This window comes from Capra hircus, chromosome 4 (assembly GCF_001704415.2).
Source record: "Capra hircus breed San Clemente chromosome 4, ASM170441v1, whole genome shotgun sequence".
Taxonomy (NCBI): Eukaryota; Metazoa; Chordata; class Mammalia; order Artiodactyla; family Bovidae; genus Capra; species Capra hircus.
This window is the reverse complement of record NC_030811.1, coordinates 117865704-117888112: the sequence shown is the minus strand read 5'-3', so window position 1 is coordinate 117888112 and position 22409 is coordinate 117865704.

Sequence of the window (22409 nt, the reverse complement as noted above, 5' to 3'; positions counted from 1 at the left end):
ACATTTCAAGAGAATGCAGTAGAGGCAAATTTTGGTTGATAGAACAGGTATATTAGAAACTATATTTTGTAACTTTATTAAAAAAAAAAGTATGGTGAAAGACCTTGAACCAACAGAATTCTTCACTTACCAGTTAAACTTTCAGTGATAGGAGATTAGTTTACAAAACTAGGCAGGATGGAACATTTTCCAGTCCTTTCTTTCATGCTTTAGAAAATATGTCCCTTCTTCCTGAAACAATTAACATTTTATCTAGCTTAACTTACCAGTACAATTATTCATCACATGAAACTTACCAGGTTTGTGTATGTAAGCCAAGTCGCCTCAGTCGTGTCTGACCCTTTGCAACCCTATGGACTGTAGCCGGCCAGGTTGCCCTGTCCATGAGATTATCCAGGCAGGAGTACTGGACTGGGTTGCCATGCCATCTTCCAGGTGATCTTCCCGAACCAGGGATTGAACCCATTTATAGCTCCTGCATTAGCAGGCTGGTTCTTTACCACTAGTGCCACCTGGAGAGATGCTTACCACACTGCATCTCAATTCAAGGCTAAGTGCTGATCTTGGTTCTACTGAAGTGCAATTTCCCACTTTTCCTTTCTCTGTGTGTTGCTGGTCAGCATGGTCAGTCTTCAGAGACTTTGAAGCCAGATTTGAAGAGTGCAGGTACAGCAGCAGCTACACCATCATTCACACATGTTGTTCTTGACCATAGGAGCCCCTCATTGCTGGAGTCAGTGCCCAGGACGCCAATAGTGCCTTCCCTCAGGGCTCCTCACTCAGCTTTTCCAGCTCCTGGATCAATCAGGTGCATTTAACTCCGTGCTAAAGGACCTCTGGTTCTGTAGACCAGCAATTCCACCTAAGTCAAAGATGAATTTTTGCACTCATTTCAGCTCATCCTCTTGGGCTCCACTTCATTTTCCTGAGTTCCAGCTGAGTTTTTCTCTCCCCTACTTTCCATCTTCATAGATATTTTTTCATCCCAAATTTCTGCTCTGAGGGCTTCAAGTTCCAGAGTCATATGTAATGACAATGGTCTCAGACATGCTACTTAACCAGCTAGCTTCCACAATCGCAAAAAACTATATCTCTGCACCAAATCTCTTCACAGATTTATATGTATCTCCATGTATATGATGTGTATACATAGACATACACATGTGTGTAATATATATATATTCACACACACACACACACACACACACACATATATATATATATATATATATATACACACACGCACACACACAATAAACACACATTATGAAAAGCAAGTTCAAGGCCTAACACACAGTAAGGCCAAACAAACCAAAATGTCAGAGTTTGGAGCAGAGAAAGGTTTATTGCAAGGCCGTGCAAGGTACATTGTGCCTAAAAATCCTGGTGCTCTCAAAGGGTTTCAGCAAACCATTATTACAGGTCAGCTGAGAGAGTTGGTAAGTTATTGCAAATTTTTGGTGTCTGAAGACATTTTGGTCTGAAGATATCTTGGTGTCGCATGTTCAACTTTCCTTGGGATTTCTTTTTGACTCATTCGTTTTTTAACCATGTGTTATTTATTTCCACAAATTTGTAGACTTTCCAATTTGTTTTCCCTGCTATCAATTTCTAGTTTCTTCTGTTGTGACTGAAATAGAACTTCGTATGATTCATCTCTCTTAAAATTTATTAGTTTTCTGTGTCCTAATCTATGGACTATTATGACAAATTTCTCCACTTGAAAAGTGTTTATTTGGTTGCTGATGTTGAGGGGAGTATTCTGTTTGTGTTTGTTACTCTCTGTTCTACAACTTTTTGTCTCTAGATGAAAGGACTCTTAAAGGTCAGAGCCTTGAGAATGGGCTTTTCTGTATATCTCAGGCTCTAGACAACATACTTTTATTTTTTTTTCATTGTATAAATATACAGTATTTTATTTTTCATATTTACAGAACAAATATACAGTATTTTAGAAAAAATATACAATATTTTATTAAGTATCTCCTTCATTATGCATCATCCTTTCAGATGGTCCCAAGGTTTATGCTCTTCGGTAGTTTTTTTTTTTTTTTTAATTTATATTTTAATTGTAGGAAGGCAATGTGCTTTTACAAAGGGTGCAGAGCCAACATGACTAAGCATGGAAAAAGGAACACATCTAATATGTAGTAAGATTTGTTCTTCCCTATTACATATATTCATATGTACACATACCTGTACACATGCAAGCATATGCAATTTGCATTTATCATAAAAGTATAACCACTACACATGTGTAAGGATGTATTTATATGTCTGCATTGGTAACCGCTATAGATATGTCTATCTATTTGTATCTACAGTAGTTTGCTTCCCTGGTGGAAATCAGCATTAGGTATGGTCATGGTCATGAGGATTGCTGTGTAGGACTGTTAAGAAACCTTGTATCATCAGGAACTGACACGTCACTTAACACATGCTAGATATTACCTAAAATAAAACTTAACAGAATATTTCAATGTAAAACAGAATATATTTCAAAAATATTTGAAACAAAAGACTAAATGGGAAAATTACCCAGACAAGCTGCTCACAAAATAAAGCAAAGTTATATAAGCAGGATATAAAAATAAAGATTAAGGTTGAAGTATTTGTAGGGTAATTGCTCCTAATTTAACATTTGGGTACCTGGAACTTGACTTTAGAAGATAATCAGTACCAATGTGGAGATATATAAATCATTAGAATACAGAGGGTCATGGAAGCTATGGACATGAATGAAACTTTATGCAGTGAGAATAACAGAACTGGGGACTGAAACTTAGAGACAATCAAGTTTTAGGGAAAGACAGAGGAAGACAATCACAAAAGAAGACTGAAAATGGAAATCAGGGAGGCTGTAGGAGAAGTAAATAAAAGATAGTCCTGCAAGAGAGTTAGAATAAGAAAGTGTCAAGAAAATGGACATGGCTAATAGTATAAATATGACATTAAGTACAGGTGAAATAAACATGGAGGCATTTCCATTCTGCACACTTTGAGGCTCTGCAAGAAGCATGTCAGAGGGATGGTGACAGCAGAACCCAGGTTACATGAGTTTATAGAATGAATTAGTTATGAAATCATTGAAGATTCCATGTAGACTGGCTCTTCAGAAAATATGCTTTTTAAAGAAAGGAGGAGATGAATGAGGTGACACCCTGCAGTCCTAGACTCAGGGAAATTTATTTGTGATATTTTTAAGCCTGAAAACTGTTTAGAAAATCTATTTCTGTTCCAAATGAAGGTAACGAATTAAGAGGAAGTTGAAGAGCAGAGAAGGCCACAGGTCGCAGAAGAGGCAGGGGAGGACTATGAAGGTGGGGTTTTCAGGAACAAATAAGAAAATCTCTCTTACTTTGGTGCCAACAACCCAGAAGAAAATTATTTAGCTTAGCTGCTTAAAACTTCTTAAACGTAAAAACTGATATTCTGTATGTTTTGATGTGATCCAATTAAAAAATGCTCAACATTGCTACATGCTATTCTTGTTAAAATCTAATATCTTGTACCTGAGTGAGTGTTCAGTCCGATCCCATGGATTATAATCCACCAATCTCCTCTGCCTATGGAATTTTCCAGGTAAGAATACTGGAGTGGGTTGCCATTTCTTATTCCTGGCTATCTTCCCCTCCCAGAAATCAAATCCACATTTCCTCCCTTGGCAGGCAGATTCTTTACCTCTGAACTACCTGGGAAGTCTTTCCTAACACAGCTTAATGTGAAGTCAGCATTCAAAAAGTACAGAGTGCAAGGCATTTTTTTTTTAATTTTTATTTTTACTTTATTTTACAATACTGTATTGGTTTTGCCATACATTGGATCGCATGTATACCCGTGGTGGATTCATGTCAGTGCAAAGCATTTTGGAAGGCAATTGGCTTGCACTTTTCATAAGAGTTGGTGTCATGAAAAACAATATGACTTGATAGCTAGCTAACTAAATGTAAAAGAATCGTTTTTCAATAAAATAAACTAAGAAATATAACCATATCCAGAATGTAAGCCTTGGCTGGGTTCTGGAATCAACAGGTTATTTTAAAGGCCATTGGGGCCCAGGGTGCCCCCAAATTTGCCTCAGTGGAGTATTGATTATTTTAAATTAATGTTAATTGAAAAATAAGTGGTGGGGAAAAAAGTGATTTAATAATTTTAAAAAAGCCTCTAATACCCTCTTTCCCCCTTAAAATGAGAAATAAATTTCCCATGTGAAAGTATCCTCTTATATTGGGAGGATAGAAAGCATTCTTATAACCAAACTTAGGGAATTCAAGGCAAAGAAAGTCATATAAACAAACTGTCCCTTCTTCATTATTCTGCTACCACAAGCAGGAGAACTTCTGGTTTGTTAAATTTTACCAAATAAGTGATCCTTTTTCTAAAACTGTTATATAAACAGCCTGCTTTGATCACTTCAGTGCTTCAATTTCTATGAGACCTCCATCCATATAAATTAATTTTTTCTCCTATTAATCTATCTTATGTTATTAAATCAGTCTAAAGGACTCAAGAGACTAGGGATGAAGTTTCCTCCTCATTGAAATCTCCCCTTCTTTGACAAGACCACAATAGGTATTCTAAAACAACTGCATACATTTAAATATGGATTATATATCAATTAGGTAGCACAGTAAATTTTATTTTCAACCCAATCATGGCATTGCAGTTGGTGGGAAAATATGTTTCCCTTTAGAAAAAGCATGCTGACTTCTTGGAAGATGAACTGTCCTCATATAGAGGTGGACAAAGGGACATAGAGTTAGCAATGTGGCAAAATGTTAACACATGGAGAAACTTGGTGAAGTGTAGTATTTGTTTAACTTTTCTGTAAATGTTAACATTTTCAAAATCAATCATAGAAGAAACCAAAATATTTTCTCTTCGCTCTCTTATTCTGATATCAAGGATGAGGGAAGATATGTAGGGAGCAGATTTATTGATATACAGTTTATTCTCACCATTGACATAGCATATTTTTGAATTCACCTACTTGCTGAAATTTCTTTGTAACCTCAAAATCAATACCTGTGACATTTTCCTGATCATTTGCTCACATGCACAAAGTGGTACAAATTTTAGCCACCAAGAGGCTGAGACCCAAAATATATATATATATATATATATATATATATAGCCTTTTGCCTTCTTATCTCAGCTTTCACAAGTTTGTCATATTTTGCGCTTTTTGTTGGTGAGTTTGCTGTTTAAACTTCCCCCAGGCATAGGTGCTGCTGCTGCTGCTGCTGCTGAGTCACTTCAGTGGTGTTCGACTCTGTGTGACCCCATAGATGGCAGCCCACTAGGTTCCCCCATCCCTGGGATGCTGAGTGCTGCTTAGGGTTCCTAAGCACAGGAGGCTGTGATGTGTTTTAGGGAGAAAATACATGAGTTAGAGAAGCTTAGTTGAAACATGAGTTATAGGGCTGCTGATCATCTGGTCAAAGTCAATGAATCAATTATACATATGAAATAACGTGTCCTTATGCGAAAACCATATGAAACAGAGTTATGGTCATCAGTTGACCAGCTGTGACCTGAGGTTACTAGGAACCTAACCTTTTATTTCCCCTAGGATTAATGGTCAGTATTTACAGTGACTTTACAGAACATAATTATCATTGATAACAAGAATAATTTACACATACAAATAAGCATTACTGTAGACGTGCAATCAAATGGGCTTTGGTTTCACTAGAATTAGCTGTTTTATCCATATGTTTTCTTTATCTCCACTTCTACCTTATATCCAATACATAAGGAGTAAAAGATGGAGTAATGGTTATTTCAGTAAACTGACCACAGAACAACCCAGAACAGACATTATTAGTGAGCATGCAGAGAGGATTTTCAGAGAGGTGGGGTATAGGGGTGTTTCTGCAGCTGATGCCCTTCCTGAGGGAAAGGAAGGCAGGGGTAGGCAGTAATTTCCCCTTAACCCAAAGCCTTGGAGAATTAACCCACTACCCTGGGGGAGGGAGTATTTTTTCCATGAAAGGGAGAATGTGGTGGGATATTCCATGGCTCTAAATCCAGTTTTAACTTAATGTCTTTAATGCTAATTGAGGAGAATAAGTGGACACAGCCTCAAGAGACAGACCCTGAACACTTCTTACTACTGGCCGCATCTACTACCTGCTCAGAACCCTTCTGAACCCTAGTAATTTGCTGGCTAAACAAACGCAGATCCACTTCAGGCTTCCTATGGTCCAGAGGCCCTAGAAGATCATGCAGCATCCATGTGAATTAATCTGAGTTCAGGAGGCCTGGGAACTTCTGTGTGAATCTTGGGCTTTCTCTGTGAGATGGGAGACTTGGTTCTCCAGGACATGGAGAGTAGGCCAGGTAGAGAGGAAGCAACTGCTTTTAAGAGTGAGAGAAACACTGAATCATGAACGATGCTCACTGGGCATGAGGTAGGTGACCTTCCTCCGTTTGTGTCAGATAATAATTAGTCTTTAGCATTGGTTTTATATTAGCAGCTGGAAATTCTAAACATAGACTATTCCCCGATAGGGGAATTTTTGTGAATTTCTTCAGAATGCACTTTCTCTGGCTCTCTCATCCATGTCTCAACTTATATCTCTATGTCTTGTGATACATATCCACCTGCCAATGTCACAGTTTTGCATTCCAGAGTGGAAAGAAACAGGAGGATGGAATTCAAAAATATCATCTTCTGGAAAAGAAATTTACAGTGTATTTGATGTCACAGACGCAACAACTAGTTGCCTACACAATGCCACCCTCCCCTGATAGCACTCCATCATCTTTACCTTATAAGGTGCATACAAGGAGATGACCAGAATTGACATAAACATTCCCCTTGCAGGTATTCAGTCCTGCAGATAACTCTCTCTTTTCCAGTCTTGGGAGACCTGCTGAGGCTCTTTTGGAATGATTTGCTTCCTTTTATTATTATTATTATTTTACTTTACAATATTGTATTGGTTTTGCCATACCTCAACATGAATCTGCCACGGATGTACACGTGTTCCCAATCCTGAACCCCCCCACCGCCCCCCGGGTAACCTCCCTCCCCATACCATCCCTCTGGTTCATCCCAGTGCACCAGCCCCAAGCATCCTATATCCTGCATTGAGCCTAGACTGGGGATTCATTTTTTATGTGATATTATACATGTTTCAGTGCCATTCTCCCAAGTCATCCCACCCTCTCCCTCTCCCACAGAGTCCAAAAGACTGTTCTATACATCTGTGCCCGTGTTCATCACAACACTGTTTATAATAGCCAGGACATGGAAGCAACCTAGATGGCCATCAGCAGATGAATGGATAAGAAAGCTGTGATACATATACAGAAAGGAATATTACTCAGCCATTAAAAAGAATGCATTTGAATCAGTTCTAATGAGGTGGAAGAAACTGGAGCCGATTATACAGAGTGAAGTAAGCCAGAAAGAAAAACACCAGTACAGTATACTAACACATATATATGGAATTTAGGAAGATGGTAATGATAACCCTGTATGTGAGACAGCAAAAGATTTTCTTCCTTAATAAGAGTCGCCGCTCCTCTCCAGGTGCTCTTTTTTATGCTAAGATCTGCCATACCTCTCTGTGGCCATGAGGAATACACTCTCAAATTAGGAAGACAGAATAGGGGATGGGGAGCTGAACTTGTCGGCTCTGGGGTTCCCCACTTGTGGATTTAGGGAGTTCTTGGTACTGCCCTGCTGGTGATGGAGGGGAGCTTTCTGGCATTTGCAGCTGAAAATTGTACAATGAATATAATCTTATGTGACGAACAACCAAAGGAAATGGGGTTTGAACAGATCATTCATTTATTTGCAAATTTGTCTAATTTCACTGATAGCACTCAAGTTAATGAGACACTAGCTCAGTTAACAGAGAATGCAGGAGAATATAAACTCCTTGGTTGGAGATTTTCTATTGCAATCAAACTCACATGTACTGTAAAGGTGATCACATGCAATGCCTTGATTAATAAATGTTAAAAATCTATTCTAATAATAGGTTGACTAAAGAAGAACTAATCATCTCATCATAAAGTGTGTGTGTGTGTGTGTGTGTGTGTGTGTATGTGTAAACCAAAGAAGGCAGAAATACTTACTGTTTTCATATGGGAGATGGCAATCACATCTAAAAAGCATTCAGAAAATAATTTTGAGCGTATAGGAAGAAATATCTTTCAACTGCCTTGAACAAAAGCCATTCACAGAAGCATTTATGTAGCAAAGCTTCATATAAAAAGTTTAAGATTTTTAATAATAGGTTTCATTATAAAAGAATTTTCAGTACCTGAGATATTACTATACTATCCAGGGACTCATTATTTTTTCTTAACTCTTTCAACTTGGAGTATTTTCATTTTATTTTAATTCTTCCAATTTCCTGGATGTTTTAAAATATTTTTACTAATCTCTCTTTTCACCAAATGCAATGATTCCCTTTATATTTAGGACCTGTTCTATCAGAAACATTCTCTTCTTTATCTTGTTTTTTCTTTGTTCTCCTAGCTCCATATCAGAGACAGAATACTACCCACCTGCAGAGCTTGACTGTGATTTTTTTTTTATGCAGGGGAGTGACAGAGTTCTTCAATATGCCTCCTTTCAGCTGATTCTTTATTTCTCAGTAAGGAGGAGAGGGTCACATTCAACTCTGCTTCCTGGCCTTCTCTGGAAATTACTTAAAATTTTTGGAGTTCAAGATTCTGGTTAAATGCAGTTTTGGTAGCAATCCAAGGGCTTTTCTTTCCCTTTGTGGTTATTTATGGATAATTTATTAGTTTCTTTAAAAAACATTAAGATTTTTTTAAAACTAAATCCATCTTTGATTTTTGAATATCACCTAAGATTGGTTAATGACTAAGTATGGAATATGAGGTTTTATTTAGAGACTTACTTTCTTGGTTTGGAGAACTCTAATATATTTAATCTGTAATATCTACACATAAAATAGTTTTACCTTTTATTTATAAAATTCGTTAGTTCTCATTGCCTTCAAAATATCTTTTCATAAATGATTTTATTCATTGTCACAGTATTTCATAAATCAAATATTATCAATTGTTATGTGTTTGGCCTTTGGCAGCAGTGGAATACTCTTTCTGTCTCCTCTGATATCTGTGCCAGAAGCTTTCTCAATCTCGTTTATACTTTATTTTTTGTTTTGTTTTTAATATAAATGTATTTAATTTTAACTGGAGGCTAATTACTTTACAATACTGTATTGGTTTTGCCATACATTGACATGAATCCACCATGGGTGTACATGTGTTCCCCATGCTGAACCCCCCTCCCACCTCCCTCCCCATCCCATCCCTCTTGGTCATCCCAGTGCACCAGCCCCAAGCATTCTGTATCATGCATCAAACCTGGACATTCATTTCACATATGATAATATACATGTTTCAATGCCATTCTCACAAACCATCGCACCCTCACCCTCTCTCAAAGAGTTCAAAAGTCTGTTCTATACATCTGCGGCTCTTTTGCAGTCTCACATACAGGGTTATTGTTACCATCTTTCTAAATTCCCTATGTATGCATTAGCATACTGTATTGGTGTTTTTCTTTCTGGCTTACTTCACTCTGTATAATCGGCTCCAGTCTCATCCACCTCATTAGAAATGATTCAAATGTATTATCTTTAATGGCTGAGTAATACTCCATTGTGTATATGTACCACAGCTTTCTTATCCATTCATCTGCTGATGGACATCTAAGTTGCTTCCATGCCCTAGCTATTATAAACAGAGCTGTGATGAATATTGGGGTACACATGTCTCTTTCAATTCTAGTTTCCTTGGAGTGTATGCTCAGCAGTGGGATTGCTGGGTCATAAGGCAGTTCTATTTCAAGTTTTTTTAAGGAATCTCCACACTGTTCTCCCTAGTGGCTGAACTAGTTTGCATTCCCACCACCAGTGTAAGAGTTTTCCCTTTTCTCCACACCCTCTCCAGCATTTATTACTTGTAGACTTTTGAACAGCAGCCATTCTGACTGGCATGAAATGGTACCTTATTGTGGTTTTGATTTACATTTCTCTGATAATGACTGATGTTGAGCATCTTTTCATGTGTTAGCCATCTGTATGTCTTCTTTGGAGAAATGTCTGTTTAGTTATTTGGCCCACTTTTTATTGGGTCATTTATTTTTCTGGAATTGAGCTTCAGGAGTTGCTTGTATATTTTTGAGATTAGTTCTTTATCAGTTTCTTCATTTGTTATTATTTTCTCCCATTTTGAAGGCTGTTGTTTCACCTTGCTTAAAGTTTCCTTTGTTGTGCAGAAGCTTTTAATTTTAATTAGGTCCCATTTGTTTATTTTTGCTTTTATTTACAATATCCTGGGGGTGGGTCATAGAGGATCCTGCTGTGATTTATGTAAGACTGTGTTTTGCCTATGTTCTCCTCTAGAAGTTTTATAGTTTCTAGTCTTAGGTTTAGACCTTTAATCCATTTTGAGTTTATTTTTGTGTATGGTGTTAAAAAATGTTCTAGTTTCATTCTTTTACAAGTGGTTCACCAGTTTTCCCAGCACCACTTGTTAAAGAAATTGTCTTTTCTCCATTATATATTCTTGCCTCTTTTGTCAATGATAAAGTGTCCATAGGTGCGTGGATTTCTTTCTAGGCTTTCTACTTTGTTCCATTGATCTATATTTCTGTCTTTGTGCCAGTACCATACTGGCAAAGCCACACTAGAGCTGTGGCTTTGTAGTAGAGCCTGAAGTCAGACAGGTTGATTCCTCCAGGTCCAGTCTTCTTTCTCAAGATTGCTTTGGCTATTTGAGGTTTTTTGTATATCAGTAGACATTGTTAAATTATTTCTTCTAGCTTGATAGGGATTGCATTGAATCTATGGATTATTTTGGGTAGTATACTATTTTTCACTATATTGATTCTTCCCGTCCATGAACATGGTGTATTTCTCCATATATTAGTGTCTTATTTGATTTCCTTCACCAGTGTTTCATAGGTTTCTATATGTGTCTTTTGTTTCCTTAGGTAGATATATTTCTTCATATTTTATTCTTTTTGTTGCAATGGCAAATGGAATTGTTTCCTTAATTACTCTTTCTATTTTCTCACTGTTAGTATACAGGAATGCAAGGGATTTCTGTTTGTTAATTTTATATCCTACAACGTTACTATATTCATTAATTAGCTCTAGTAATTTTCTGGTGGAGTGTTTAGGGTTTTCTGTGTAGAAGACCATGTCATCTTCAAACAGTGAGGGACAGCCAGAGAGGTTCACAGAGCCACATGGAGAAGAGAAGAGGGAAGAGGGAGATAGAGGTGACAGGAGGAAAAGAGGGGGGGAATCAAAAGAGGAGAGATCAAGCTAACCAGTAATCACTTCCCTATGTGCTCTCCACAGTCTGGACCCCTCAGAGAGGTTTACAGAGTTACACAGTGAAGAGAAGAGGGAGGAAGGAGACAGAGGTGGCCAGGAGAAGAAAGGAGGGAATCAAAAGGAGAGAGACAGATCTGGCTAGTAATCAGTTCCCTAAATGTTCTCCACAGCCCAGAACACAAAGAGATTCACAAAGTTGGGTAGCAAAGAGAAGGGGAGGGAGGAAATAGAGGCGACCTGGTGGAGAAAAAGGAGAGTCCAAAAGGGGAGAGAGCAGTCAAGACAATAATCTCACTCTCAAGTAAAAATGGGTACTGAAGATTGGGTCCTTAAAGGTACGAAATTGATAATAAATACCAAAAAACAAAGATTAAAAATCTAGAGTAGAGGTTGGATTCTCAAAAATAGAAAGAAAAAAAACACAAAGTCACAAGAATTTTCATATATATATATATATATATATATATACATATATATTATATGTATATATATATATGAAGCTTGCTTTAAAAAATAGGGTCTTTTTTTTGCAAAGTAATAGTAGGTGATAAAAATGGAAATTAAAGGAGTAATAGAGGACTTAAAATTTTAAAAAAAATTAAAGAATGATAATAGTAAAAATATATGTAGGACTTTCTCTGGTTTTGTTGTGGACAATGTCGAGTCAGTTCATTTTCAGACAGTTCCTTGATTCGGCTTATAGCTCTCAAGCTCTGTAGGCCCCTTCCTATGTAGCCAATGCTAACTACAGGGTTTTAATCAATCGCACCTGTCACTTCCAAGGTGGTTCCCTCTGTTTTGGCTTCTTTTGTTTTCTGGTCTCTTTAGTGTCCAATTTCCACCCTGACACAAGGGGGCAATGGTGGACACTTTTTTAGGCTGTCTTGTTCAGTCGTGCTGTGGGGAGGTAGGAACGCTGAAAACAAATAACACTGGAGTGTGCTCACAGTATCTCAGCCACACTAGGTTTGCCACTGCTCACGGCCTGTGTGCTTTCCTAGTCTACACTGCTTAGGCTCTAGGTTGCTCTGCTGGGCACTGTCTGAGGAGGGCTCTGTGTTGTATGCACTTCCCAGGTCTAAGCTGCTCAGATTCAGGCACTCAGGTAGTCCTCAAAGGCGCAGACTCAGTTGGGCCTTCGTTTTTTGCCCTTCCCAGGTCTGAGCAGCTCAGTGACCAGGTGTTTGGCGAGTGTGGTTGCTGCAAGATATCACCTCCGCCATCCCTGCCACTGGGTTTTCTGGGTGTACAACCTGCATACCTTCTCAGGTGGATGTCGATTGTCCAGAATCCCAAGAAGTCTCGGTTAGCAAAGAAGCCTGCTTGCAGTTTGGTAGATAACGCCTCTGGGGCTGCGATTGCACCCTTCTGGCTCTGGCTGCCCTCTCCTGCTTGTCTCCAGAGGAGGATGGGCTGGTTCACAGCTGGCTAGCTTTGTGCAGTCCTTTGTTCTGTGAGGAAGCCTGGCAGTGTCTTAGGTTAGAGCTTTTCCCAGAGCAGCTATCTCACAGCTACTCTGGTTTGCTATCTCAAGTTAGTTATCTTAGATTGCCCTCGAGGTATTCAGGCCCGGTCCTTACTCTAAGCAAGGCAGCCGGCCCCTCCTTACCCAGCCCCCGCTTGCTAGTGCAATGCAGGCATCTGTGCTGCTTTTCCGCTGGGAGTTACCATTGGACATATAATCTGTGGGTTTTAATTATTTATTTATTTTTCTTCCCAGTTATGTTGCCTTCTGAGGTTCCAAGGCTCACCATAGATTCACTGGTGAGGGTGTTTCCTGGTGTTTGGAAACTTCTCTCTTTTTTAAGACTCCCTTCTTGGGACGGATCTCCATCCCTGCCTCTTTTGTCTCTTTTACATCTTTCATATTTTTTCTTACCTCCTTACGAATACAATGGTCTGCTTTTCTGGGTGCCCGATGTCCTCTCCCGGCATTCAGAAGTTGTTCTGTGGAATTTACTCAGCGTTCAAATGTTCTTTTGATGAATTTGTGGGAGAGAAAGTGGTCTTCCCATCCTATCTTAGGACCACCCCCTCTTTTATGCTTTAATGAAACTTTATTACACAGAAGTTCTGAGCAATTAAGCCTCGTCACTGGCCCTGGATTGAATTTTTCTCCTCCAGAAGCCAAGAACCCCAGCATTTTCTGTGCTTCAGTAGTCACCTTTCATCTTGGGGGCTCATCTGGGATTCTTTAGGACAAGGTAAGGATGCTTGGAGCTCTGGTTCTTTGTTCTCCTAGCGGACATGTTTTGTGCTGTACTTTACTAACTCTATAGTGTGCCTGTGTGAATGAATGGCATGCCCTGCATGAAGCAAGTGAGGAGTCCTGCTCTGTTTCCATAATGACCTCATACGGCTTATGGCAGAAACCCTGTTGAAGGTTTATACCGACCAGCCAATGGACTTCCATTGGTAGCTCAGATGGTAAAGCATCTGCCTGCGATGTAGGGGACCTGGCTTCAATCCCTGGGCCGGGAAGATCTCCTGGAGAAGGAAATGGAAACCCACTCCAGTATTCTTGCCTGGAAAATCCCATGGACAGAGGAACCTGGTAGGCTAGAGTCCCTGGGGTCGCAAAGAGTGAGACATGACTGAACAACTTCACTTTCACTTGGCCTTTGATTCTCAAACACATTTTAGCAAATCTTTTTATGCTGTTTTGTATTATTTCTGTTATTAATGGAAGAGTCACTTTGTAAATTCTTACAAATAGGAATCAAGTCTATGATGTCTGGACTCAAATGCTTAGGCATAATTTCAACCAAAACAAACTGAAAAAGCTCCCTCTCATTCCTTTCCAGATATATGGACCCTTGGCAGGCTGTACCAAGCATTTATCTACATGTGTTTTGTTGTTTCTTTCTTAGGACTCATTTTGTGCTAAGAAATAATAAATATATGTGTGTACCTATGTAAATGTGCTCGTGTGTGTGTGTGTGTGTGTGTGTTCACACATGTATGTGTACATTACCTAGTTATGCAATGTCAACAGACAGAGATGGACAGCAACTTGAGACCCAGATTTTGTCTCCTGGATGTTCTGCCTTACATGTGAGTGGAATGATAAAATATAGGATCCAGACAGAAGAAAAATCAAGTCATACACCAGAAAACCTTCTAGAAGCCAATGGAAGAAAATAGCAACTTAATAGATAATGATGATACCAAAATGATAAGTAGAATCATCATGCAAGAAGACATTACAGTGTCTACCGAGTACCAAATGTGTCATCTCAGTGGAGAGCAGAGACATAGGACATGTGCAGAGGGGGCACTACTTTACAGGCAGGTCAGCAAGATCTGGGAGGGTGGTAACACTTGGTGCTGGGTATCCTCAGTGGACTGTGTCCTCCCACTGTGGTGAGGAATCTTCTCTGTGTGTGTTTAATCAGAAAGCAGTGTTTAAACATCTATGAATCAATTTTACAGAAATTTGAATGAAGGCACAACTGTACGTTTACAAATAAGTACATCATAAGATTGTTTATAATAGAATTAAATAAGCAACAAACTGTTCATGAGGGAGGATCAGGAAAATGCAGTGAGCTCACACCAGGCAATATTATGTACTGTGATGAAATCATGCAGACCTGTAGGTACTGTTGTGGGAACATTGCCACAATGTGATATTGAACAGCAATAACAATAAAAAGATACCACAGCTCTCCCCCTCTTTCTTCCCCTCTGTATGTACACACAAACCACACACACACTCACACACAGAGAGATGTATAAAATGAGCCCCAAGAAACAAGATGAAGTCCATGTGTAAATGTTCCATAGCACCTGCTGAAGTTGTTCTCCCTCTGGAAGAGCCAGAGAGGTCTCCCCTTGTTCTGCTTTTTATACCAACACAGTACATTATTTGATCCTTTAGATAAGCTTGTATTTGTTTATCACATAAACTAAGAACAACAGCAAAAGCTTATCAGGAAGTCTAAGGGAGGAGGTGGAAGTCTAAGGGAGGAGGTTTAAGACCAGGTTATCCAGAAGGAGAGGTAGAACCAGAAGTGAGACCTCAGCAGTGTAGCTGGAGCCAGAACTCAGAATGGGGACCACAGGCAGGAGGGGCAGCTTGTTAACATCGTGGTGCATGACCTCTGGGTTCTTCTTTATTCCCTGAAAAGCAGCACTGCACTTTAAAAATGATAAAGCAAAGTTGCTTTTGAAATGGAGTATTTCCTCCCATGTCAATAAACAAGGATGTTACAGCCATGTGGAATTTTGGCCCTTCAAATGTGAATTTCTGAGCCCGGCAAGAACCATGCCTGCTCTCCGGCAGCCATTGAACTCCCTACACAAGCTGCTAGCACTCCCTATAGTGGGCAAGGAGCCAAGGATGTGAAAAATCAAGTTACAGAATTCTGATCCCACATAGCTGAGATTCATACGAAAGGAATGATTTCAGTATGCCTAGACTCTTGCATTTTCCAATACATAGAAAAGTGATAAATTCTTGAGATATCTGGTTTTTCTTAATTAGCAATAATTTTTTGATGTTCAGACTTCCTGCCCCCTGTTGAAAACTTCTATATACCTTGACTCTTCACCCTGCTTCCCCAGAACAGTTCTCTCAGGGTCACTTGAGATGCTGTCTCCTGGGCTTGAACTCCTAAATATTCCTACCAAATAAAAATAACTCTCAGTTTCTAGGTTGTCACTATTTTTTAAGTTGACACTTCAATGTTCAATAAGATATACGCAAATGAAGGCTTTAACGTTACTAAACTAAATGAATTCCCTCTCATTGGTTGATCAAAATCTTTATATAAAGCAAACCCCCAAGCCTTTGACATTTACCCATGTAACATGTGAAATTCTTGACTATATAAGGGAGCGATACAGTCCTATAAAGAGCTGTAAAAGTCTGTAATATAGTAATTTATGCTTTTCACTAAGAGGTAACGGAACAATGGATGCTTAAATCTTGGAGTTCAGAGCTATTATTTTGCCAGTTCCTGAGCCTGAGCTTATTCTCTGATTATCATCAACTGAAAATAAAGCACAGCCTAAAATTTGAGTTATATTTTATTCAGTGGACAAAACTGAGGACGTAAGCCCAGGATGCAAGCTCATAGATAGCTCTGAGGGACTGCTCTGAAGAAGGAAGGGAGTAGCCAGGATACATAGCAGTTTTTGCAACAAAGACTGGGTAGTCGGAACATCAAATGGTTACTGTTAATTAATGGAAATCTGACATCTCAAGTTAAGACATTTAGTGCTTTTCTATATAAAAGAAAATGCAAGGATCTGGGCTCTCTGAAACCACCCCTCTTACATCCACCTCAGTTATCTGTGGCCAGGGTCCTGTGGTTTCTCAGCCTAAGTGCCCTGGGGGAACAATGAACGGGCAGGAGGGCTTCAGAGTCTGATGGTTTGATGGCAGGCATTCTGCCTCCATCCTGAGTGCCCTGAGGGTTCACCTTCACGAGGCTGTAAAGCGATGGCTTGATGGCTTCAAAAATCTTTGTGCACTTATATGGCAGCTATATTTTTCAATCACAGCCTGATCTCTGTTATAGACTAAATGTCTGTTGCCCACCCCCCTGCCATTCATATGTTGGTGTCCTGAATCCAAGTGTGCCTATAATTGGTATGAGGAAGTGGGTCTTGGCATAAGGAAGGTGGGGCCCTAATACAAGGGAATTCGTGTCCTACTAGGAAGGGATACCAGAGTCTGCAGAAGCACGCACACGGAAGAAAGGTCTGTGAGGATAGAATGGACAAGGAGACGGCCACCATCTCCCAGGAAGATCGCCCTCACTAGAAACCAAACCAGCCAAAAAGTTGATCTTTGGCTCTAGCCTCCAGAGCTGTGAAAAGAGAATTTCTACTGTTTCAACCCTTCAGTCTGTGGTATTTCATTATGGCAGCCTGAGACAACTCTTACTATCTTGTACATTTATTTTTTCTGAGAAATAAAATGCAACAGTGATATGAGGGATCCACACACAACTAAGATGGTGTGGATGTTAAGGACTTACTTTACTCAACTCTTAAAAGATTTTTAAATCATCCTCAACATGTCTTCAAAAAGTATTCACTCTTGCATCCCCCATGTAAGAGAAATATAAGGATGTCAAAAGCTTAGAATTAAAACATTTTCATTTTAATAATCACTGTTGCTTTACAAAACAGTAGTATAAGACATTTCAACTCAACTATACAACTTAAGGTATTATAAGAAATACCTTAAGTATCAATGACTGAAATAGTTATATACATTCAAAAGAAAAGTAAGCCTAAATTGACTAAAGGTTCAAAAAATATGTGTGAAGTATAGTTTTGAAAAAATGTTTATGATCTGAAACATTCTGCCCAGACAGCTTTGTGTCAATGCTATGACCCAATTGTGTTTTGTCATAGAACCACTGTTTGAGAAATAGGGGGTATGGAAGATGTATTTCAATAGCACACAACAAAAGTATCATTGTATTTATTTTACTTTTCTTTTTAGAACTATGTTTACATTTTTTTGATTGAAAATAGAATTCAAGAAACATAAATCTGAAGATGAGACCCTTCTTTGTTTCTATGCTAGTGTGTCTTTCTTATAGGTCACAGTGTGCACTTAGACAAAGACACTGCTTGGCTTTCTTTCCTTCTTTCTTTCTTTCTCTTTTTTTTTTTTTGAGAAAAAATAATCTTTCCTTTTTTTTCTGATTTTCACTTTTTCACTACAGGAAATAAGGAGACATTGGTGCATTTCTTCAAGTTAAGCTGAGGTGACTTTGTCAGGTGGTGTGCTGTAGGTGTTATTTTGATTTAGAATCTTGCACTTCTTTTCATGGGTACATCTTAGATTAGTTTAGATCAAGGCCTTCTGATTGGGCTCATATGTGATTCAAGGGTGAACTTGAACATGGCAATGTAAGTAGGCATTTTAGAAGGCAGAGAGGCCATTAGAATCACCTCCCAAATTAGTCGGCTACTTATTCACAGATGTTTATTTCAGATTCAGCTGCTTTCTCCTCTTTTAGGATTCTTGCTCATTTTACTTTGCCTGAAAGAGTAGAATCAACTTTTACTGTAAAAATGAAATTGTAAATATTGCTTGCACTGACACTTCTGTCAACTTTTTTAGCAGCAGTTTGTTTTTTTTTTTCATTTTTGCTACCTTAATATAGGCTTCAATTTTCACTTTCCGTTAGCTTAGCTCTTTTTTTTTTCTTTGTGCAACTCTATGCTAATTTTATTTTCTTTAGATTTAGACTATAAAATGACTTGTTTTTAGCAATGTTTCCTGAAAGCATTAGTTTTTCTCCTTATTCCATTGACAAATATTTTGTTCTACCTTTTCAGGGATGTGTGTTTACCACACATCTGCATATATATATATGTATGTATGTATATATATATTTCCAGTTCTAAAGTTTCTCCAATTGAAAGACTGGTTTTAAAGTCACTGAATGAAGCATAATTACATAGTTTGATAAAACCTTTCCTTAAAGTGAAGTAGACAGATCCAGTTCTAGGGAAGACCTTATCAGTAGAAGTACCTTCAAATGAACTAGAAGATATAAAATCAAATTCAAATCTTTCTTGAGAAATATCAAATATCTCCTTTGCTCTTTGGAATTATTTTCCTTGTCCTGGAAGGCCAGCTTCCTGAAGAGGAACTTGCATATCCATCACAATACATCCCCCTAGATGTGATCTGTGCGGGAGTCCTTTACAGAGGAGTTCACTCTGTTCCAGCTTTGAGCAGTTCACTCTGCTGTGAAGTAAGCTTTCCTTTCTACACATTTAAGCTGACATATGAGGTGGTGACATTATTTTCTCATGTCTAACTGGATATCTTGTGCTTCACTTTCTTTGGATTTTTCATTTTTGAAGACTAAAACCAACATTCTATTGTCCTGATAATTCTTCAGCAGTTTAGAAGTATTAGTGATACTTAGGCATGGCACAGGTAGGAAACACCTACATTTGCGAATGTCCCTTTTCTACCATTTGTTTTCTTCTGCAAAAAATGCTCTTGGTCATCTTCTGCCTTGGCACCTTCTCTGCTGCCATGATCCTTCTCTTCATATTCTAGGCTCAAGAGGCTGGCTGGCAGCCCTGGGACCCCCACTTCTGTGGCTCCATCTCCCCACCAGAGACTTCAGTGACCTTGCTCAAAATTCTCCTCTGCAGTAGCCCATTGGTTACCTGATAGGCTATGATCCCTAAAATTTTAATACAGTGAACCTGATTCCTACCCAAATATGAAAAGAGAAGCACTAATGGTGCTCTCACTCACCAGACACTATCAGTATTATAAATAGACCTAGGGAGATTTCCTGGTAAAGTATCTATGAAATAGCTGTTAGAGAAAGAAAGGGAGAGGGAACAGCTGGAGAGGGAAGGGAAGAAGGATTGATCTTTCAGGAAGAAATTGAGAGAGATTATGCAAGACACTGGGATTAAAAAGTCCTTACATGATTTTAAATCAAGCCATCACCTAAAGTAACAGGTTGGGAGGGAGAAAGGATCTTTAAGTATTTGCACATCTACCCTACATCTAGTGCCATAAAACACACCCTCCTCTGTTCCTGCCACATATCTAGGATGGGCAAGTTTATACATGTTTGCTCAACAGGTATACTTTTTCTGAAATTATTCTGAGATTGAGATTCAGAGATTCTTCATCATGAACTTCAGCTTTGACCATAGGGAGTACATCAAAGTAAAGTACCCCAATTCTGCCTTTGGATTATATAAAGGAAAAGCAAATAAGACTATGTCTCCCTGAGCATCTGGGTAAGGAAAGAAATCGTAGCAATTTTCTTACAGCAGCAGAATCCATAATATTTTATTCAATATCCAGTTCCCAACTCTCAAAGTTTTCCAATTTCTCCTTCGGTAGCAGATGTGATTCTTAAAGAAAAAATAAAAATAAAAATTTAGTTGTGATGTAATGTTCACCTAATGCCAGAAACTCAGGGTGGCCTCACTGTATTTTTCATATGAGATTTTGGTGAGATGTAGGTAACACAGAGGAAGAAACAGTTCCCTGAAGGAGAGTCATGATTATTGCCTCACCTGCATTCAGAACTTGTCTGTGTTTGCTGGAAATTTTTAGGGAGCTTTGTGTGCTAGAATTATTGAAAATCAGCAGGATTTTCACATGTACATCCTTGGAAGAAAAACCGAAGGACATAATTCATTTTTGGTCACGCACCTGGCTTATTATTTGAAAGGAAATCAAGCCTCTTTTATGTTTGCCTTTCTTTCTGGGCAGCAGAATTTCTCCACTGAGGCTACCTTGACTGTGCCCAGTTTGAGACATCCATGATAACAGAAACTCCAGAACCGAGTATGATGAAACATGTTATGTGCAGTAATGCACAGGTGATCAGAATAGGTAATTGTCATTGTATTCTGAAATCAAAGAAACAAAGTAAGTTGTTTGTTTTCTTTTTTGACACCACAAAGAACAGGGAAGTTTAAACACATCATATCTCTTGCCACTGCCACAGAGATTTGCAGGCCAAATGCTTGTCCATCAAAAGAAATTTCTGTTTATGTGAACAAAGGATTCCCATTTGAATCATTATTATTCATAAACACTACAAATGCAAAAGTATCATGACTGTGATTGTTCATAAAATCTCATCACCATTTTGAAATTCTAAGAGAATTCCTGCCAGGAAGAGAACTGACTACAAAAATTTGCACCCATTTGAAATTGTTGCCTGAGTTGGAAAAACACAGTACAATGTTGTCTTAAACAACAAAGTCATTTTTAGTCTCACAGGATATAATTCTACATATTGGGACTGACTATATCCTTATAATTCAATTTTCTAGAGTTTGATGCATGATTATTCATAGAGAGAATTTGAATGAGATATTATTAGATTATCTTCAGTTTGCTGTTCTTGTTGTTCAGTCTCTCAGTCATGTCTGACTCTTTGCAACTCCATGGACTGCAACACATCAGGCTTTCCTGTCCTTCATCGTCACAGTGGGTTTGCTCAAACTCATGCCCATTTTGTCGGTGTCAGTCCTCTCAATGAATATCAGGGTTGATTTCCTTTAGGACTGACTGGTTTGATCTACTTGCTGTGCAAGGGACTCCCAAGAGTCTTCTCCAACACCACAATTCAAAAGCATCAATTTTTCGACACTTGGCCTTTATTATTGCCCAGATTTCGCATCCATACATGACTACAGGAAAAACCATAGCTTTGACTATGGACCATTGTAAGCAAAACGATGTCTCTGCTTTATAATACTCTACCTAGGTTTCTCATTTTTTTTTTTTTTTCCCAAGGAGCAGGGGTCTTTTAATTTCATGGCTGCAGTTATCATCCTCAGTGATTTTTTGAGCACAAGAAAATAAAGTCTGTAACTGTTTCCATTGTTTTCCCACCTATTTGCCATGAAGTGATGGGACCAGATGCCGTGATCTTCATTTTCCGAATGTTGAATTTTAAGCCAGCTTTTTCACTCTCCTTTTTCACTTTCATCAAGAGGCTCTTTAATTCCTCTTTGCTTTCTTCCATAAGGATAGTGTCATCTGCATATCTGTGGTTATTGATATTTCTCCTGGCAATCTTGATTCCAGCTTGTTCATCATCCAGCCCAGAATTTCACATGATGTACTTTGGATATGTTAAATAAACAGGGTGAAAATATACAGCCTTGAAATACTCCTTTCCCAATTTGGAATCAGTCCATTGTTCCATGTTTGGTTCTAACTATAGTTTCAGTATAATTCTTGTAAATGTAACTCAGAAAGACTATTATTTAGGTAATCTTAGGTTATCAATGCACTGATAACACATTTTGAGGCCATTTTATGGTTCTTTCATTCAGTTTCTGACCATGTTTCACTCTGCATTTTCTTCCTTGTCCACATCCCTCTAACTGAAACATGAAAAGAACAGGGCACAGCCTTTACAAGAATGACGCAGCCTTTGGGAACATTACATAAACTGATTAGACATAAACATAATATAAACCAGGTTCAAGATGGCAGATGATTCAACTTTCAGTGGACCTTGAGTCTCATTAAATGCTCATTGTAACACATCAGCATCTAAATGACACAACCACAATTATAATGAAAGTTTTGAGGCT